Genomic DNA, 20874 nt, shown 5'->3' on the forward strand with positions numbered 1-20874 from the left:
TGTAATCGTCATTATTTGCCAGGAGAAGAGCTTTTCTTTCTCCTAACCACTGCCAGCTCATATTTGAGTTACCTTAAAGCATGTCCATAATTTTTATTTTTTATTGTTATTAGAATTTCTATTTTCTATGTTAATTTCTGATTTTGACAGCTTTTAGGCCCTCTAGTAACACATTTTAGTGAGTTCTGCAGTTTAATTGTATGATGTTTAAGAAGCAATAATTCTTGTATCAGTTTTAGGATGTATTGGCTTGATTCCATTGTAATCTGCCTGCTTAAGTGGTTTTGTGGCAATCATCTTCTATATGAAATACTTATCATATTCAGAAACACCTACTGCAGCTGAACACAAAGTACAGTTGATTGAGTTGGAAGAGCATCTGAATGTCCTATAGCTGCATTGCATTACTCCTTAAAAATTATGTATTATTGATGAGCTCAGAAGCATGGATGGGAAATTACTGTTACTGAAATGCTGCACATGATCTTACCAAACTAATTTTGTATTCTCTTTTTCAGTGCAGAAGATGCTGTGTCATGGTTTGTGTGTGAAAAAACAGTAGGAATACACCACAGAACATTTATATACATTTATCTGCTTGTAGCAAAGGGCTTTTGTTGGATGTAAAGAGCTACTCCTTGCTGTTTGCCTTACTTTTCCGTGGGCAGAAACACAGAAGGGCTTCTAACAATTTAAGGTAATATTCAGGCATAATAGTTATCAGTGGTTGCCATTAATATAATTTCTATTAGTGAAAAAAGAGCATTAATTCTCCGTTAGATTTCTGTAAGGACCACATTTGCTGATATTTAGAGATCAAAGATCCACTTAAGCTGAAAAAAGGATGAGGAAAAGCTACTTTACCTTTTCAGTCTTTAGGAGGAAGCAAGAACACAGGGAAATCAGGCAAATAGTTATAAATCCAGGTTAACCTTTGGAAGGTAGTGAAGTCCTTCTGTTTTCCCTTGTTACCCATTTGAAAAGTTCAAAACCTTTTTTTTAATTAAAAGAAAATTTTATTTGTCGGCATGAGCATGATAGTACTTTTGTACTAACAAACCTGTATTTTTAAATAGGTGCAAGAAGGTTAAGCCATTAGATTACAATAAACAGCATTTCCATTGTTTGATCTATGGTTCCCTTTATTAAATCCAGTCTACTTAGAGTAGAGTAATGTTAAAATTGTTTTGCATTTCTGTAGATTAATTTTAAATTATCATTCCTTAGTCCCTAATCCATTTAAAGCAAGTGCAGCTGCTCAAGTGCAGCTGTAATTTTTTTCCCGTTTTAGTGAAATCTCTTTTGTTTTTAAAGAAATTGCATAAAGGAGGCGTTTTGGGAAGAGAGGTGGGTGAAGAGAACCAAAGCCACTACCAGAACATGACCTAAATCAGAACAAACATTGGAAGATGGCCAGATATTAAAAAAAGAAGGCTGGATCTGACTCTGAAAGTAGTTTCTATTAACCAGTAGGTATTTCTGGCTTCATGTGGCATGGTTTTATGTCATACAGAAAAGCTGGTCCAGAGGAGGGTCACAAAAGTGATCAGAGGGCTGGAGCACCTCTCCTATGAGAAAAGGATGAGAGAGTTGAGGTTGTTCATCCTGGAGAAGAGAAGACTTTGGGGAGGGCTTAATGTGGCTTTTCAGTACTTGAAGAGCACTTTTAAGAAAGATGGGGACAGACTTTTTAATAGGGCCTGTAGCAATAGGATAAGGGGCAATGGTTTTAAACCAAAAGAGGGTAGATTCAGGCTAGGTGAAAGGAAGAATTTCTTTACAGTGTGGTGTGAAACAGTGGCACAGGTTGTCCAGAGAGGAGGTGGATGCCCCATCCCTGGAAACACTCAAGGTCAGGTTGGACAAGGCCCTGAGCAACCTGATTTAGTTGAAGATGTCCCTGCTCATTGCAGGGGGTAGGACTAGATGAGCTTTAAAGGTCCTTCCAACCCAAAGTATTCTGTGATTCTATGAAAGTGTTAAATGTATTCTGTGGATTGAAAATAATTAATCCTCTGGGGCAAGACAAGCCATTTCAGCGCCATAGAATTATTTCCTGTTAGCCAGCTTCACACGTTTAATGAACAGGAAGCTGACAATCATTAACAAAAGGTAAAAATTACTTCAGAGATGTACTTGAATAGCACTGTCCCATTTCTCTGAATTCTCTTTTGTGAAATTTTGAGTAAAATTGGAAGGTCTGAAAAGAAAAGATTCTGAAAACCTAGTTATTTTCTACAAACAAGTTTCTGAGTTTGTTTGGCTTTGCAGCCTCACAGGGAGCTGTGGGAATTGCTGCATTCTGGTTGGGGATTGATCTTAAGAAGGGCTGCAAGGTGAACATGAGGGTATGGGGGAGTTCAGTTGTATGTGTACTTATTGTAAAATACCTGTAAGCAGAAGAATCTCCAGCTAGAGCAATTTTTTCCTTGGTAAAAAGGAAGTGGGTTTGTCGCCGTTTTTTTCTGGTCATTTGTTTAAATTGAGGGTGTTTGTTTGCTTTGGGTTTTGCTGGGTTTTGTTTGTTGTTGTTTTAGGTTTATTTTTTAAAGTGGAAACAGTATAAATAAGCATAATTTCATCCTAGGTAGTTATTCTGGTTAGCATAAATGATTTTCTGAAATGATACTAATTTTGCAGGGCTTTCAGACTTAGCATTTACATGCTGTGTGTCTGAAGGAGAAGTCCCACATGCAGTGAATCTGAGTTAACTCTTCTGCCCAAAGACACATTTGTTTCACATTTGAATACCTGGATCCCTAGACTGAGGTGATATTGAATGCAGCAGCTCTCAGAGAGTTAGCTGAGAGCACAGCTATGGGGTGCTGGCTTCATGTCCTGATAATTTATCTGCTTCCATTAGTAAATAACAGGTTTGTAGTGGTTGTTTCCGAAACAACCGGTAAAAAAGCTTACAAAAAAGAGCAGTCAGTAATTTCAATTTACAGCTTGCTCTGATTAAAGAAGACAGTTTGGTTTGTCCACCTTTGTAGGTCAGAAGCTGCATTAGAAAACCCCACAAGCTCAGATTCCTACTTCTGTAAGGAGTTAAAGTACTTAGAGAAGCCAAAACATATACAACTAATGTTTTAAAACCATTCCTGCCAATGGGTATTTCCAGCCTCAGTTAGTTTGGTGAAAGCTTTCTGGAGTTCTCTACACTTGTCCTTCTCTTCCTTGGCTCTGATTTTCTTAAGTAATAAATACATTCTTAGTCAGCTCCCCATTCATCTTTCACCCAGCAACCATATGGTAAATATACTTACATTATGTCCTTCACTAAACAGATACAGAACCATGATAGCAGTGTAACAAACAAAGTGCAAGGATGAGGATGTGTCAGCAGGAGAACACTCTGGAAGATGAGTCCAAACACATTGTTTATGGATTAATTGAAACTAGAACCTGGATAGTTTCAGCCAGGAGTCTTAAATTAAATTATTAAAGCACTTTCTGAGTAAATTACAAAAGCAGTTAAACCAAATTAATTTTGAGCAGTAAGAACATCTGATTAGAAATATAGCACAGTTTGAGTGTTCATTTAAAAAGATAATTAAAATAACTTTTCCTGTGTATACCCACGTAGAAACAACAGAGGACTTAAGCAGAGCAGTTCACCTCATAGAGATAAATAAGGACTAAAGCTGTCTGCCTTTAAAGTGGAGTAAAACAAATTCAATCTTCATAAAACCTCATCCTTTTTCAGTACTCTAGGCTGTGTTTCTCAGTTTCACTTTTCATGAAGTCTGGGAGCAGCAGATGTAGTCACACCAGCTGACAGGCTGAGGAGGAACTTGTACAAAGCTAGATTGTATTATGGAAGGAAATTATCCATCCTCCTACCTGGGACCAACCAACATTACACTTGCCCTGTTTAACACACAGCTGCACCTCCAGATGCTGCATTGCCAGGAGGACCACTCACAGGGAAGGTGCTTTCTCTGGGAAGAGTACACGTGACTGACAATTGCTTTGTGCTGTGAGCTGTGAGCAGCAGCACGGCAGGAACAGGCAGGGCAAGGAGAGGTGCCAAGAACTCTTACACTCCATGTTCATTGACTGGAGTGAACTCTGGGTGCAGAGTGCTCCCTTCGAACAGTTTTTGCTGTATTGCGTTCACGAAAGTTGCAAAGCCATCAAAGCCAAGTTATGGAAGAGAGATTTTATCTGTAACAAGCTTTGTCCTGCCCAAGTTATATCATAAACTCCTACAGAAACATCAGATAGAATACAAGCAAAACCCCAACACACCTGGGGTGTATTTTGCCTTCTAGCAGCTACATTTTGGATACTTCAGGGGTCCTTTCTCTCTTCTTGTCAAAGTTTCCTAGACCTCTATACTTTACCTTTGAGTGTAATCTTATCTAGTTCAGGGACAGCGGAACAGGAAATTTAACTTTATAATTGCTGGAGATAATTGTCACTTTTCAAAGGAAATAAGAACAAAAAGTCTTTTAATCAATATTCACGCCAGTGACTGCCCAGATCTGCAGAAATTCTAGGTAAGACACAGCATTTGGAGAGTTGATATTTGTGTTGCTGATATATTAAATGCAGTAGTGACTTCTTCCACTCTGATAGTGATCTTTTTCCACAAATCTTTGAAAGATAGGAGGGTTTCAAAAGTTGCAAGGCTGTATCAAGACCAAGAATATTTCAACAGAAAACACATCCTAGTTGGTATGGAAAAATTTAATCAGTCAATTATTGCTCCTTTATTCCAACTACTATTTCATTGATTCACATGGTTTAGGCAGAAAGAATCTAAAAGAAGTCTTCAGGCTTCTTTTAGAAAATGCAGAACATCACCATGTATTTATGATTACATATGTGAAAATCTCTGTAAATATTACTGAGAAACATTAATTGGTTTTTTGGGGATTTAGCCAACTAGCAAGGAAAAATAAGACTAAAAACCAACAAAACATTTCAGCACTTATACTCTAGGCCAGCAAGGCCTCAGAATCAGTAAACCTCAGGATTCAAAAGAGGGGTTTGCAACTTGAAACTTTACTGGAAAGTAAACAAACAAAACTGATGTCACAAGTTTCACTTCTTGGGCTTGCTAGAGCTGATCTTAAGAGGGTTGGCACTCATGTTTTAAACCATTTGATCTTTTTACAAGATGCAAAATTGTCACTTCTGTTGTCCCCTCTAAGACCTGCTGCCACTGATCTTTTGAAAGGAAATCACTACTAATGCAGCTGGCGCTGCCTGGAGAAAAAGAACTGCAAACACTGTTGGCCCCTTTTGATGTCAGTCAGTGATCTGGCCTCACGTGATGCCAGCTTCTTGTGTGGTGTTACAACCTGTCACAGGTAACAGCCTGAATTACCTGTAATCTAAAAAATTATGGTCAGACTACTGTAATAGTGATTCTTGCTTTTAGGCTGTGTGTTCTGAGAGGGAGAATTCAGAAGACAACATCTTGCCTCACAGGACAACAAACACAGAGAGTGGGATGGATATTTCCTGCTTACAGTGACAGGGTACAACACATGTTTTTCCTCAGGTTTAATATGGTTACTTAGAAAAAGAGTAGACAAATTTGTAGATAAAAATATACAAAAATAGTCTTGCACCAAAATGTCTTTTTTTTTTTTTTTTGGTTGGTTGGTTGGTTGGTTGGTTGGGATTTTTTTGTTATGGACTTGCAGGATTTATGCAGGCCTTATTGTTACTAAGTTTTGAAAGGAAGTTTAGAAATAGGGAAAGCAAGGTTTGTAGTTCAGGTGGTAAAAAAGGAAGAGGATAAGACTACCTAAAACAGTATGCATCAAACTGATGTCTAATTGAAGAAGGAGTGCCATTACTGCCTGGTTTGCAATACTGTGAGAATTTATGGTACATTTATCTTGATAACCTTTGCCATTAGGCCAGAATAAAACCTGTTTTGTGCTACATATATGTGTTATCTCTGTTCTATTATGAAATTGATTTGATAAGACAGTTTCTTGACTATTTTTTGGTTATAATTTAGATAAAAAGATAGAAAAGAGAAGTCACACTGAATACAGAATATATAAATATTTACCAGAGCATCTCCTTTTCTCATTCTCCACACTGGACTATCCATAAGCAACCAGAATTGCTGAATCTTGGTTGGGAACATGAAGTATTTTGGTTCCTACATTCATAAATACTAGTTCCTTTCAATTCATCTTACAAATTAGATATGATCTTTGCTATGTAATTGACAGCAGATCTTTGGATATTATTTAAGACATGGAAATACAAAGTAGGGTGGATGGTGTAATATTTTCACAATTAATTAAGAGTTCAAACTTAGTATTTTACTTTTCTTCTTACTTGTCAAAAGAGATCATCATTTAAAAATTGGAGGGAAGAGCAGAGTTCAAACTACAGTGCATTAAATTGAAATTAAGAGCTCAAGCTATTATTTCTTATGACATAGGAAAAATAAAAGTAAAAGTTGGATTCTGTACTTGGGATCTCAGAATAGGTGCAAAGATGACCACACAGCCCCAAATAAGAAAATTAGTTACTTCTGCCTTTGAGGTTTCTGTCCAATTTACTCCTTTTCAGAAACTCTCTGAGATCAGTGTTTATAGCGCAGAATGTGTACAAAACTTGAGAGAATCAAGAAGAGATCAGAGACAACTCTGTGTCCCTACTCCGTCTACAGTTTCTCCTCATGAAATTATGTTTTTTTCTGTTCACCACATGGACTTATCGTAGTGCCTGATTATTCTGGGATGTATATCCATGTGGGAAAGCTTAGGAGCAAGGCTTTTCATCCCAGACTGTCTGTTCTTTACTGACAGACCTTTGTAAACAACAAGTGCCTTCTAAGGAATGTGTGCAAATAAATACTATTGTTTCTTGGCTTTTTAAACCTGTAGGTGGTGGTCACATAGGTAATTACATTATTAGAAATCTGTTATTATTATTATTATTATTATTATTATTATTATTATTATTATTATTATTATTATTATTATTATTATTATTATTACACAGAGAGTACCGTAATGAAACTACCAATTTATTTGCATCTCAGTAAATTAGCCCTGGTTGAATATCTTACCATGATTCACATCAAAATCTTCACTTACGTTTCCTTTGTTTTTGTCTGCTTTTGCTTTTCTAGATATTTGTGTAGATTCTATCATTATAGTGTCTGACCAACACAGAAAAAAAATTAATATAAATTCCTGTCTTAATACAACCTTTCATGTATTAAATATAATTTATGTTCCATTTAGGGATGTTTCACAGTGCTGTAACAAGGACAAAGGAGACACAGTACAAGACCAAATTAAGATGTACTTAATTAGTCTGTGTGACAGTCTTTGCAACTGGGAAAGGAAGATTAAGAATAAAGTCATTGTCTTCATGGAAAAGTGAGTACTTTTTAAGTACCCAGTTATGGACCATTCTGTAAAAATGTGTGTTATTGATAGTGAGAGGGTAATTTTCATGCCAAAATGCAAAGCTGTGTCCAATATCTAAAAGTACCTCTAAACTGAATTAGGGAAAGTTTGAGAAGCAGGGTATTTTTTATTAGATGGAAAACATGCTGCTTCTGATCCTGAAACTTTATTTTTGTAAAGCACCTCATTATGGAATGTGATTATACCTTTGGATTTTGCTAGGATTCTCTTTGTTCACAGTAGTTGAACCCATATTCAGAGTGGGAAAAGCTGCTTTTCTTTTCTGCCTGGTAAGAGTGTTTCCAGCAGGAGTGAGCCAGGGTTGGTGCTGGGCTCAGACTGAGCCAGTTTTCCTTTATGTTTACTTCCTTGTGTAGGCAAACCCGAGCGAGTGCGTCACGCAGGAAGTCTGGGGAGTTGCTCCAGATTTCTGCTGATGCAACAGGACACGAGAGAAATTTTTTTACTTTCTGTCCCAAGCAGATGGAATACTGTTAAGTGACAGCTCCAGCAAGAACAGATTTGGGAAGTACTGTTTCAAAGGCTTGTTAAAGGAGAATGTTTTAAAGAAAGGTTGGAAATAGCAGAAAGAGGAATCATATTCTTTTTTTCAGGTTTAAATAATGCCTGTGTAGAGCATTACATGTCCATGCTGCTTATAATGCTGGAATACTATCCAGTGGCCTCTGTTTCCCCAAATTTATTGTTGACTAATCTATTTAAATTTAGACTATAAGGGGGAAAAAGCAATACTAGTACTGATCCAAGATGTGGTAGTCCTGGTCTGTGCTGGACTAGTGGTAGCCTGCCTATCCTTGGCTTGTGAGCTGCCTGTTCTACTGCTGAAGTACTGAAAGAAAAACATTTGTATTACTGAAAGAGCTGAGAGAGACCTTATAAATGTGCTAAAAGGCATCAGGGCAGTTTTAAAGCTCTTTGTAAAAAGTAAAACAGAAATGTGGACTTCTGCCTCTCCACCAGTGTAGAAAATGTCATCAAACTTCCCATTAGTACCATGCTGTGTTTCCCAAGAAGAGAAATGCCATCATGTTCATCCTATCCAATTTTTAAAAATATCTCTCTCTCTGTCTCCTGCTTTAAAGCACTCTTGAGAAGACTGGGCAAAGTTAAACACAGCAATTCAAAAGTCAGATCCATTAGCCAAGATGGAATTGGACTTTCTGCTGAAGGAAGAATGATGAAAAGTACTGACAGAGTGAACAGACTGAGGCTTTCTTCAATTTAAATATTGCAGTTTCTTAGTATCACATATTTCCTGGATAAATTTCACTGAATAGAATTTATTTTTGGCCTAGCATTTTCCTTTCTTCAATAGCCTTATGTTCCTTTTTATATGATGCATGTGATATATTAAATAATTCTATTCTGTTTTCCAGTCAGTATTTGTCAGCTTCCAGGAGTCAGATCTTATTGCTAGGCAACAAAATCAGAAATCTCCATCTCTGTATGAAGCAGTTTGCTGTATCCATGCTGACCCTGTGCTTATCTATACATACATCTGTAAAATTACCTAAGTGCAGCTGTAAACCTCAAATGTAAACATGCTGTGTATCTTACCATATGGAATTTATCTTGAAACTGAGTTGTTAATAATCAAAACAGCTTGGAAAAAGGCACAGATTTTCCCCTCCCCCTTCTTAGATATGTTTTCCTCCCATGTGTCTATCTTTAAGGGCAGCCTTAGTGCTGCAAAATATTTCTTTATTTTGGGCTAAAAGAAATAGAGATTTATTTATTAATCACTGCAATATTTTTACATCAGGATACTTCCTTAATTTAATGAATGCTTCTGTGAGATTTTGATTACTGTGATTCTCTACAAGTTTTCCAAGGGAATTTTGAGATAGAGGACTTAATGTGAAAACCAACAGCAGGGTTTTAGAAGGTTGTAGTGCCAGCAGTCTTTCTGCAGTTTTTACAAAGCTTATACATTTAATAATTTATTGAGCTCTTATTTGCTATCTTGGTGCTTAATTGCATTTCCAGTGTCATCCAGTATATTTTGGTGATCTTCTAATAATATGTGCTCTGTAATGTCATTGTCTAATTAGTAAGGATTTGTTCTCATTTTCTTCAATGTTATTTTTGTTGCTAGAGTATCACTGTTCTGCCATGGAGAAAAGGACTTCTGCTGTCACACATTGGCACGACCTTTTGTTTTTTTAAACTATTTTAGATTAGTTTTTAACCAGTTCATGACATGCTTTTAACATGTGTGTGGTGTGGGAGTCTCAGGAGTGTGGAATTAAGGTCAGAAGGGGCATGTGGAGGTCATCTGGTTCACAGTCCTGCTCCAGGCATGGCTAATCTCCAAGGTTCAGGACCTTGTTGTGCTCTTTCTCTCCCCTATGCTGAGTGCCAAGACTGGACACAGAATTCCAGCCAAGGGTGTTTTGGCTGGGGCCTGACAAGTGCTGAGCAAAGAGTGACCAAGAGGTGACTCTTAGAGGCATTGCTTAGACATGCTGCTGTCACCATCCCTTAGATGGTGGCTTGGCTGGGTGAATTACAGCTGTCCAAGTAGAAGCCTTGAGGGGAGCAGCCCCTTCTACCCAATTCTGCATTTTTAATTTCTCTTTAAACCAGCTTCTGGTCCTTCACTGAGTATCTGTAAAAGGAGTTTATGCATATATTTTCATATAGGTACATCTGAAGTTGGTTAGTATAAATAAAGGACCTGAACTGATCCATTTTTCTGTTCTAATTTTGGTTCAGCTGTGATTAAGGATGTTTCACTGTCCTTCCTGTTCAGATCAGAAATAGATTGGTAACTGACTCATGTTAGAAAATACTGTGTTTAAAAATAGAAATGATCGCATGCTGTGGGTGATCCCATGAAGTGGGGCTTCAGGTGAAGGGAGGGTTTACACTCTCTTTTCTGATTTGCTGTCATAGCACTGCTATTATTTATGGTTCCCACATGGCACCACTGCTTTTCTCACCTCCTCAGCCTCACTTGCTGTATTTAGGGACTGACTGAGGCAATCTGGCAAGTACAGTTGAGGGAGCAAAGGAAAGCTGTGACTCTGCGCCATACTTTGTGTTTCAGGAGTGCCGAGGATGTGGGAGCTGCGAAGGCAGATGCTGAAGCCCTGCTGAAGTGTGGATGGACACAGGTGTTTGTGCTGTGAGAGACTTGGTTCCTGTTCCTGGGGCCCAGCAAGCACTGGTGGCAGTGCTCACTCAGGCTGGCTCATGGCAGCCTGTGCTCAGCTTACATCAGGTGCACAAAAAAGCACACTGTGGAGCAGAGGACACAGAACACGTGGAAATTGAATAAGTTTCTCCCTTCCTTTCTGCCAGTTTAAAGTGAAGAGAGCACTTCTAAAGAGGAAATGGTATCTTATTCTTAGGTTCAGCAATTAGCCTCTCTTTTAACTGCAAAAGTAGGCGACAGGCAGTGCGGGTTGCAGTAATGTACATCTCTGATGCAAACCAAAAAGCACAAGAATATTCCCTATAAGCCACCAAACAGCTCTCAGGTTAAAGAGAAGCTTGCACATCCTCCCATTAGGAATCCACTAAGCTGTCCGATATCCACAAAATGAAGTTATTATGTTTGGTATTGTTTGCTCAGTTATAACTTTTAGTTTAAGTCCCAAGTTAGAGTCACAGAATCATAATGATTGGAAAAAACCATAAGATCCAAAAGATCCCCAAGTCCCAGCACCACCACAAAGTTTGCCACTAAATTACTAAACCATGTCCTCAATGCTACAGCTGACCAAACTGTATCTACTATAAATATTATTCCTAATATAATATTGTCTTATCCTTATACACCATTTATTTTCTTTTACAGATTCTAGCCAGTCTTTTTGTTTTCTTGTGAGATTTTTGTTGCAAAGTATCTAATTCTTTAAGATGTTAGAGATGGAATCATGAAAATGGTACGTTATTAAGCAACTAGAAATATGCCTTTAAAAAATCATACATTTTTGTGAAGTTAGCTTGTTTTCACTAAAAAGATGCTGTAGGTGTTGATTTAACCTCACTAAATCTCTTGATTATAAAAACTTGTATCTGTGTGCTCAGGCAATTCGAATAGATGATCATTGTAGGTCCCTTACAACTGAACTATTCTATTCTATTCAGTACTTTTTCTTTTTTTTTTTTTGACAGAAAAATCAGTGTTATTTTAAAAAAGCAGTTATCTTCTAAAGCGTTGGTTCATCCACCTCCTTTAGCCTTTCTGCAATAGTGCTTCAAAACCAGCAAAACCTATCTCAGTTGTGAGTTCATATCCAGACTGAATAAATGCATTTTATTAATCTATTATATTCCTAGTTATCTCTCCCTAACTTAGCTGTGATTTCCAAATTTGCCTCTTTTTTTTTAAAGTGCTTTAGTGGAGAGATGAAGTTGCTTGCCACAAAACAGGCTGGAATAAATACAGAGGCTTTCAGCCTTCAGGGAAAATGTGTTGGATTTGCAGGATAAGCATGATAGCAGACTCTAGACATGATAAAAGGAACCACGTAGCCCACACATTCAGTACATTTTCTTTGTGCATGCAGATAACGCGCTGGGCTTGCTACAGCTTCAACTTTCCATCCTGAACTTCCTGACATAGGTGAATCCAACTTGCTCCATTCCTCCCAGGCAAACAAAACTATCTATTTTTAGAATGATTTAATCAAAAGAAGTTTTTGAAGAGGAAAGCTGAGATGCAAAAAGGAAATACATCCTGCCCTGCAAAATTTGGCTCCAGCCTGCCCACCACCATGAGCTAATATTGTCCAGGTCTACATTTGCAAGTGGTGCCATGCAGTTGGAGCCAGTTTGCCTTTGGTGCCAAGAACCTGATGTCCACACTGCATGTGAGTGGGTGGAAAGGAGGGAATGTGCTTTGAACTAGCTCCAGTTTGCTCCTTTGAACTGAAAGTCCAGCAATAGCTGGGGCACAGGAGATGCTCTGCAAAGTCTGTAGAGTACAACTTTCAGCTTTGTGTCTTTTGGGGGTATCTGGCTGCACTCTCTGACCTGGGCTGGATGAAACAAGGTGAGGTGAGAGAGAATGAACAGCAGATTCCCTTCAAAAGCATATTTCTGGTGTGAACTTACAAACTCATAAAGATGCCTCCATTGATTGGATGGTTTGAAAAGTAAACATACTCTGCCAGACTGTAGGGAATTAGTACTTTCTGTCCTTTGAAAATAATTTTTTTCTGTATTCACTGATGCTTAAAAAAAATATTCTAGTATTTATTCTCTGTGCTAGGGTGAGAGAGGGAAATATGGTAGAGTATAAAGGTGTTTACAAGGGAAGTTACTTGTCTGGTTAATAATGAAGGACTCATCTGGTAAGTGGTGACATTCTGTTTCATAACTAACATAGGAGGTACATGGACAGAAAGGTGTCTTCCATATATGTGATTTTACTCTTTCAAAGCCTTCACTATTTACCTTTTTCTAAAGCTGCAACTAAGAGAGCTTACCCTGATTTCAAAGATTTTTATTCTTCATAGAATGAAAACTGATAAATTGAAGGCCCTGCATGAAATCCAGTACACCACTTAATTCTTTAGCATTAATTGCATACAATGCTGTTGCTACCTTTATTCTTTTGAGTCAGTACTGTAAAATAATGCAGCAGTGAATACAGAGAAATATGACAGTCCTGTAATAATGGTGGAACTGAAGAAGGTTATATAATTCAAACACTTGTGGAGGTAGTAGAATTATGGATTTCTTGCCAAGGCTTGTCTTCTGAGACTGTGATTGTTTACAGGAGTTGTAGCACGGAAGCCCGTGAGGAAAGATGAGATGAGGAGGTTGATTCTGCTGCCTCATTCAGATAAAGCAGGACTTGCTCTGAGCAATGGATGCATTCATTTTCATGAGGTAGTGTAAAAATGGACTACAAAGCAGGATGGAATCCAACCCTACATCTTAGCAGTCAAACTCTGTTTAAACAACTGTCTGCACAAGGCTGTGTTGCCTTTGTGTTTGGGATGGCTCTCAGTGGAAACCAGTAACACCAGTGTGTACCACCAAGGTGAGAACACAAAGCCAGAGGCCATGGCACTTTTTACACAGACTTTACCTAAAACAGGTAAGTGGTCAGGTGAGCAGAGGTCACTAGAGCCATGTAGAAATTTGTACCAAAGCTTTTGAAAGCCTTAGCATGAGAGCTGCAGCATTTATGTAGCTTTACACATTAATATTGTTGGCCTTTTGTAAAGGAAGTCAATCCCTAACTGAAAAGCTGTCTTTTCAAAAAATACATGTAAAATAAGCATTCTTTTAACCCAAACTCTCTCTCCCCCTTTCTGAACCACTTTATATTGTTGTTCCACATGTGATACTTCCTTCAACACTACATCAGCATGTGTGGTGCTGAGTGGGACTTTTGCCAGAGTACAGTGTCTAGCAGGTTTTGGCAAACTGTGATTGCAGATTATAAAAGGCTGGCAGCAGAGTTAGCATGGGGTTAGGAGCCATAACACTGAGAAAGTTGGCTAAGAGAAGCAATATGTTTCTCAGAAGAATCCCTGGAGCTGGGTCACACTGCTGATTTTAAGATCATGTGGTGAGCAGCATTTAATTTCTTTGAGTTGGAGATATTTTTAAATTCTGCTGGGTGTCTGTGAGCATTCTCAGCATCCTATTTGGGAAAAAAAGAATATAGTGTAGTGTACCACGTTTAAAAACTGTCTGACCCTGAGCATTTGAGGTTTGATCTTATTGTGAACATCTACTTCTTAATCATATTTAGGGCCTGAGTTATTCTAACCATTGCTTGAATAGTAAATGCTACTTGGTCCCTCAGGATTTGGCCTTCATTTTTGAAAAAAGGCAATGGCATATGTAAGAATTAATTAATTCCCTGCAGGTTTTTGTATTCTTTTCAACTCTCAATCTGATTTTCTGGATTTTTCTACATGTTTATATGTACTCAACAGCTGAGCAACTATGGTTAAAAAAAACCAACTGAAAAATACTAAAAACTCTGTTTCTCTCCTCCAGCCTTTTACAAGATACCTGCAACAGAGAGGGTCAGGAATTTTAATGCCAGCTGATTTGAGTCCTAGGAGAACAAATAACTACACAGCATTTTTGCCAGTGTAATCTTTGGTCATTATTATTGATTGAAATGAAGCTTAAAAGTGGGTTTCTTCTGAAGTCTTTTGAAAAATGGTGGCTGTCAATATGCTTTTAAGGCTGAAACATCTATCAGCAGCCCTGTAAAGATGGTGAATTAGTTCTGCTGAAGTACGTGACACCTGTGAGAAGTCCTCAGTTTGTCTGATGGGGAATCAAAGGCAACTTTCAAATTTTGGATACAAATGGAGGAGAAGAATAACAATTCTCTGTGATGTGCCAATTTATGAGTAATGAGTAAGTGCACTATGCAGGTTAAAAGCACCTCTTTTTTGAGGAAGCAGCAAGGAAGAAAGTGTAAAATTGTGTACTGAGGTCTGACCCCAAAAATACTCAACTTTACAAAAATTATTCACCAAGAAGACCTGTAGAACTCAGAGAGAGTTTCCTGGGAAAAAACTGTAAGTGCTTGAGTGTAACTTCTTGAATTTTGTAGGGTTGTGATCTGACTATTTAGTTAGGTTTTTTTCCTTTGAGTTGATATTTGATGTCTGTCAAGTTGAAGGTCTTGCACAAGAATGAAAGTTATTTTACAAAAAAATCAGGTGCTCCAGAAATAATTGATTTCCAAGAGGATGATCATGCTTATGAAGTCTTGACAAGAATATTCTCATTAATTTCTATTCTAGAAGGAAGCAGTACATATTTAAATAAATTTAAAACTCCCCCAAAACAACAAAAAAACAAGTGCAAAGAGTAAAGACAAGTAATATCTGGTAATTAATGCAGATTATTCTTTCTGATTTTCTTAACATTTTATGTAGAGATAATCTGTGAAGTCCCTTGAAGCAGAACAAAAGCTTTAAAGATATTGTTAAGATCTTATTGATAATATTCATAAATGTTATCAGTGAGGAAGTAGAAAGCAGTTTTTCCTGAACTTTGCCTCAATGAATAATTGTTGACAAAGGGCTCTTCAGGATGAAATGTCACATCTTCTTTTTCCCGTGGCTTGTGATAAATTGTGCAATCCAAATGCTGGGGTCTCTAGTTTTTTACTAGGAAAGAATTTATTATGTCTACATGCCCAAATGTTTTCAGTTCTCCGTAACTCTGATGGCACAACATGTAATGGAAGTAAAGGAAATCAAGGTAATATTTGTGTCTGCTAATACAAACACAGCTGTACCACCTCTTACTAGTTAGGTAAATACTCTGTCTTCAAAGTTCAGGACTGGAAGTAAATATCAAAGATGACCAGTGTCAAATGTGTTGTTTACATTGGGCCCAGTGTTCAATTTGTTTCCCACTCTAGTTTTCTGTGCTGCCATTGACAATTCCCACCTACATAAAAGCAACTTAAACAGATAATTCTTTTGCCTCTACAGCTCAATAAAATAAAGTCAAAAGCAATTTCCTTTCCTCTAATACATTTATGTCTTTAAGAAATGAATTGCTGCATAAAATTGCTAAGCAGGGCTGTGATTTTTTTGTCATCCTTTTAGCCAACCTTTCTAGGGTGGAAAAAGATTTTAATTGTAGATCAGGCCCTATTGAAGATTTTTCAAATCTTGGATTAATTTATTACAGTACATAAAACAAATGTAATTTTGACTCATCCTGTGTATAAATAGCTCTTCTAATGTATTAGATTTTTTTCTCAATTACTCAGATTACTCATATGTTTCCTAGGTTATCAACTGATTTTTTATATAAAGAAGAGGGAAGATTGATTCTGACATTTTCTCAGTTGTGTGCAATGACACTTTTAAAATCGTAACAGTCTCCTGCCAGCTACGGATATTGACTCAGGCATGAGATTTTCAGAAGACATGCTTACTTTAGAGACTAGTTTGTCATGTTTCCATCTGTTGGATAAATATCTTTTTGACTAAGTGTAAAACCTCAAATACATGTCATCCCAGATGCTCAAGAAATTTTTCACCCGACTGCTGAAAGGATGAGATGCAAAACCCTTTCAGAACACCTGCCAAACGAGACTGCCCAATCCTGTCCCAGGCACCTGGAACAGCCACCTGAGGTTTGGAACTTCAACAATCCCAATGTAGAAAACAGCAACCCATCAGACAAATCTTACTGCTGGGGAGTGTATGATTTCCCCAGCAGGTGGGAGATGTAAATCAGGAGCCTGGAGGGAACCAGGAGATCTGAGAATGGCAGAGGGTTGTCTGCTCAAGTGCGTGCCCTCTGCAGCCAGGTTCCTGGAAACCTGACCTTGGGTTATTTTGGATACTGGCTGATAAGAGCCTTTTCCTTGTTGTCTGAGCACTGAGACTGAAGAAATTTGCATTCCTCCTTTTTGCATTGTATCCTACTGGCTGTACCAGGCAGGTGAGACTGAAATCCCATTGTGCAAGTTCCCTCGCTGGCACGCAGAGATTTCTGTCCCTCACGGGGAGTATTTGTTAGATAGACCTTGGGAGGTGTTCCTTCAGGGTTCTAAGAACAGTATGTTCACTGGTAAATTCTATTATTTTGCCTTTCCCCCTTCACTGAGATAAAATAATGCTCTGGTGGCACAGTCTCTGTAATCCCTCTGTTGCTTCACTTCAATAGATGTGGAGGGATCTGTTTTTTAAATAGGAGTCTCTTCTGCAACACCAATGTGCTTTTATTGATACTGGGGTTTTTCTTTCTTAAAAGTATTCTACCTATTGATGGATTTGCCTAGGAAAAAGCAAAAGCAGTTAAAGCAGGAAGGAAGCAAGAATGACAGAAGAATCACTTTATACTGTTGACTTCTACAGAGCAGGTTTGATGAGAGTGGATAAAGACAATTTCATTTTTTTATTCAGAATTAGTTTTACTTAATATAGTCACCAGCAGACTTGGTGATCCTATTTCCCATTTTATATGGTGTGATTTTAACCATGCACTTTTCCCTTTTTCTCTGTCAGAATAACCTGAAAAGCAGATTTATTTTATTTTGTACTTAAGTTTGATTCTGACCAAGGCAGTGAACAGCTGTGGTCTTACTGTAAGTTGCTACTGTTATTTTCCCTATACTTTCCCAATCTCTGCCTGCAGAACAGGAATGTGGGACTGGAAGTGACTCATTGGATCACAGAATCCACCTCTTTGCTGCAGCATTCATCACATCTTATAAACCCTCTTTAAAAACATCCAAACTTAGTCTTGAAACTGCTTTGTCATGCACCCTACCTGCTCTGAGATACCCTACATTGTTTAAAAAATGTTGTTAATGAACTTGAAAGGCCTCAGCTCTCCTCACTGCTGCTAATTAAGCTTTTTTTCCCCCAAGATATACACATGAAAATATGGTGTGTATGTATGTTTCTTTCCAGTTGCTCCTGCCAGAATGCTGCTCTGGGACCCCACTGATTAGAAACACAATTATTTTGCTCAGCCTTCATGACTAATTGATCTGTGCTTGGAAGTGTCATCCAGCTTGCAGATTTGGTCATGCAGTTTCTTTTGTTGTCAGAACTCTTCTGGGGAGGTTTTTTTCAAACAAGTTTGGGATTGCTCACTGAGCTATGGGAATGCAGTAACTTATTTTGTCAGTTTATATTACCTGAAGAATGTAGGAATAGGGTGGAAGATCCAGGGTTGCTGAATGACACTGTAGTAAGGGAAGAAATGCCTGGGTTATCTGAGAATGAACAGACTGAGACTGATTACAAAAGCTTTGTAAATAGAAATATTTCAGGACATCTCAGCTGTGTGTTTAAAGTCAGCCTCAGCTGTGTGTTTAAATTACAGAATTCTTCTCATCCATAGGGAGGATTTAAGTTTAGAATGCATTGAAAAGTAGCGTTACTGTCTCTATGATAGTTTTACTAAAATCAGTGAAAAAACATACTTCAGGAATGCTTCTATGATCACAGAATATTCTGAGTTGGAAGGGACCCAGAAGAATCATTGAGTCCATCTCTTAGGTGGATGTCCCATACAAGGATCAAACCCACAATCTTGGTGTCATTAACACCATGCTCTGAGCTCATCTCAGGGCTTTTATGAAAGGAAGTAGCATGACCCAAGCCTATGTCTTCTGGCAGGAACAGGAATGACAAAAATCTCCTTAAAATTTTCTTCTCCAGATTTTTTTCTGCTCATACACAGCTTCTGTTGTCTTCAGTGGTGAATTTCTAACTATGTACACTGTTAGCCATGCCATTAAATTGTTCTTTTTGTTTTCAGTTCTTATTTCCTGAACTGATACCGAAACATTCTGAATTGATTCCAAAATTTATATAATGATACTATAACTGAAGCAGATTACTTTATTTTTAGATTTTAAAATTAATGTGTAATGTGTATCTTCATCTGATATTCTAAGAATATCAGAATTTACTATCAGCCTCTGGCAAGGGAAATTAAATTGATTTTAAGATAAATGCAACAAAAAATCCAGAAATACTTCTCTAGAACTCTATTTTTTGATTCACATGCTAGTAATCATGGAGTTGTTCATGAGAGGTTTTATTGATGAAGTAGGATGCAGCCCTTTCATATATTCCTTGGAATTCTTTATGCTTTCAGGTCACATTTGCACAAATTCCTGCTTTTGGTAGGGCTCTGGCAAAGGCAGTTTGATCCCAGAGCAGAGGAGGGGGACATTTAATACTGTAAGTGGGGCTGTGTTCTTCCAAAATTTGAAAATGGCTGCTTAGGGCTTGGTAACTGAGGAAACCTCCTCTGAGTCCAGCCATTCACCCCACTTTGTATCAGAATTGCTGATCATCTTAATAATCATCTCTTGTATCCTAATGTCCAATTTTGGACACGGCTTCTGCATTCACTGAGTCTCTCCACAGTATTAAATATCCTTGGCTGCAAGGGGCAGCAGCTGAAGAAGGAGGGGTTTTTGTGTGGGAAGGCTGCAGTGTCTGTTCATATATTATTCTGCCACATGATGTCCTCCTAAGCCAGGTTAGAATTATGGAATGCAGGTACTCAAACTGTGCAATTCTTCAGCATTCAGGTATGTATTTATGTAAAAGGTACCGTTCTTGTAGTAAACTATTACTCCAATCAGAAATACCTAATCTGTAATGTGTTTCAGTTGCTTTGTATGGTTTGTGAACATTTCTCCTGAGGCTGAGTGTTATTAATACAGCCTCATGATCACCTGCATTAAAACCCAAAGCTTAAGAAACTTCAGCATTTTCAATTTGTTCAGCTTAGTCTTACTGGCACTGCTCACTGCTTTGTATAAGCATTTTGTCCTAGTTGTGTATTTTTTGCATCAAGGCACATTTTGAATGCTGCACACATTATGAGAGTGTTGTAATTAATATTCTGAATCAATTACTTTAAACAAAATGTCTAGTACCTGTATTTAGGGTACGACAGAAATAAAGACTTATGTACAGCATCCTGTTTTTCCTTTGTGTCATATTACTTGTTTTAAATAACTTTTCATTTTCTGTCAAAAATTAATGTTCTTTATAATGCTGATGTAAAATATTTTAGTGTACTTAGGGCTGCACAAATGTGAGTTTTCTGCCAGTTCAGTAAGTTAGAGGGGACAATCTCCCACCCAGACAAAGGAAGATATTGCCACTAAAGAAGCAGCCTTGAGGATTCTGGTTGTGGTGCTGAGCACCTGGTTCACTGGAGGTCAGCAGTGCACTGTCTTGTCTTAGCTCTCAGTGTAGTGCTTCAGAATATTAACCAAAACAAGGATAGAAAAATAACCCTGCTTTGTTTTCAGCAGAGTCAACAGGACTGTCTTCTCTCCATACTTGAACTGAGTCTGTGCATATTCATATATATGTACAGGAAAGTGTACCTCACCATATGGAAACCAGCAGAAATACAAGTGAAACTTCAGCCCTTGTTCAACTGAGCTTTTACTGTGTCAGGGGTTTGCATTGGGCATGGATTATTTATAACAACACAGGTTTACAAGGTGGCTGGATAATAGCAAAAAGAAAATTTTCCGATACAGATATCTCAGTTGTTGAAAGTTTACTTGCAGATCTGGCTCTTAATATGTCCACTGAATTAAAAAGTTGGACTTATGACACAATGCAGGGCTTTCTTCTGGTATGAAATTGAAGTTTAACCTAAACTTCAGTTTAGGATTTTTCACTGGAGTCATTCTTCAACTAAAAAAGGAGGAAAAGGGTCACATAGCAAATTATTAGGGAAATTAAAATAACTGTTTTCTGTGGAATACTCAGTAATTAGTCCATCCCTCTGCCCTGAATGCATCCAGTACTATTTAAAGTAATTATACTAATCATCACAGCATTTAAGCATAGATTACATTCATAAAGGAAAAAGAAAATGCTGTTCTAGCATGCCAGTTAAATCTGCTTTGACAAGTTAATCCAGTATTTATTTAATTAAACAATGGTAATAAAATATTTAATTGCACTTTAAGATTTCTATTTCTGTCATCCAACCAGGCAAAAAATTCCAAACT

The 20874-nt window shown here is 37.7% G+C and overlaps 1 long non-coding RNA gene across 4 annotated transcripts; it reads left to right on the forward strand.

Annotated features, from left to right (window-relative positions):
- The first annotated feature begins 395 nt into the window (after positions 1-395).
- Positions 396-19900, forward strand: LOC135303564 (uncharacterized). 4 transcript variants are annotated; one of them, XR_010365055.1, is made up of 9 exons: positions 396-697; positions 1315-1469; positions 7227-7364; positions 10465-10638; positions 11218-11305; positions 11933-12235; positions 13147-13470; positions 14385-14920; positions 16152-19900. It is a non-coding gene; the product is annotated as an uncharacterized LOC135303564 (long non-coding RNA). The 4 variants fall into 4 exon arrangements; XR_010365053.1 differs by having other exon boundaries at positions 14385-19900; XR_010365056.1 differs by lacking the exon at positions 14385-14920.
- Positions 19901-20874: the final 974 nt, after the last annotated feature.

Source organism: Passer domesticus, chromosome 6, assembly GCF_036417665.1.
Source record: "Passer domesticus isolate bPasDom1 chromosome 6, bPasDom1.hap1, whole genome shotgun sequence".
Taxonomy (NCBI): domain Eukaryota; kingdom Metazoa; phylum Chordata; class Aves; order Passeriformes; family Passeridae; genus Passer; species Passer domesticus.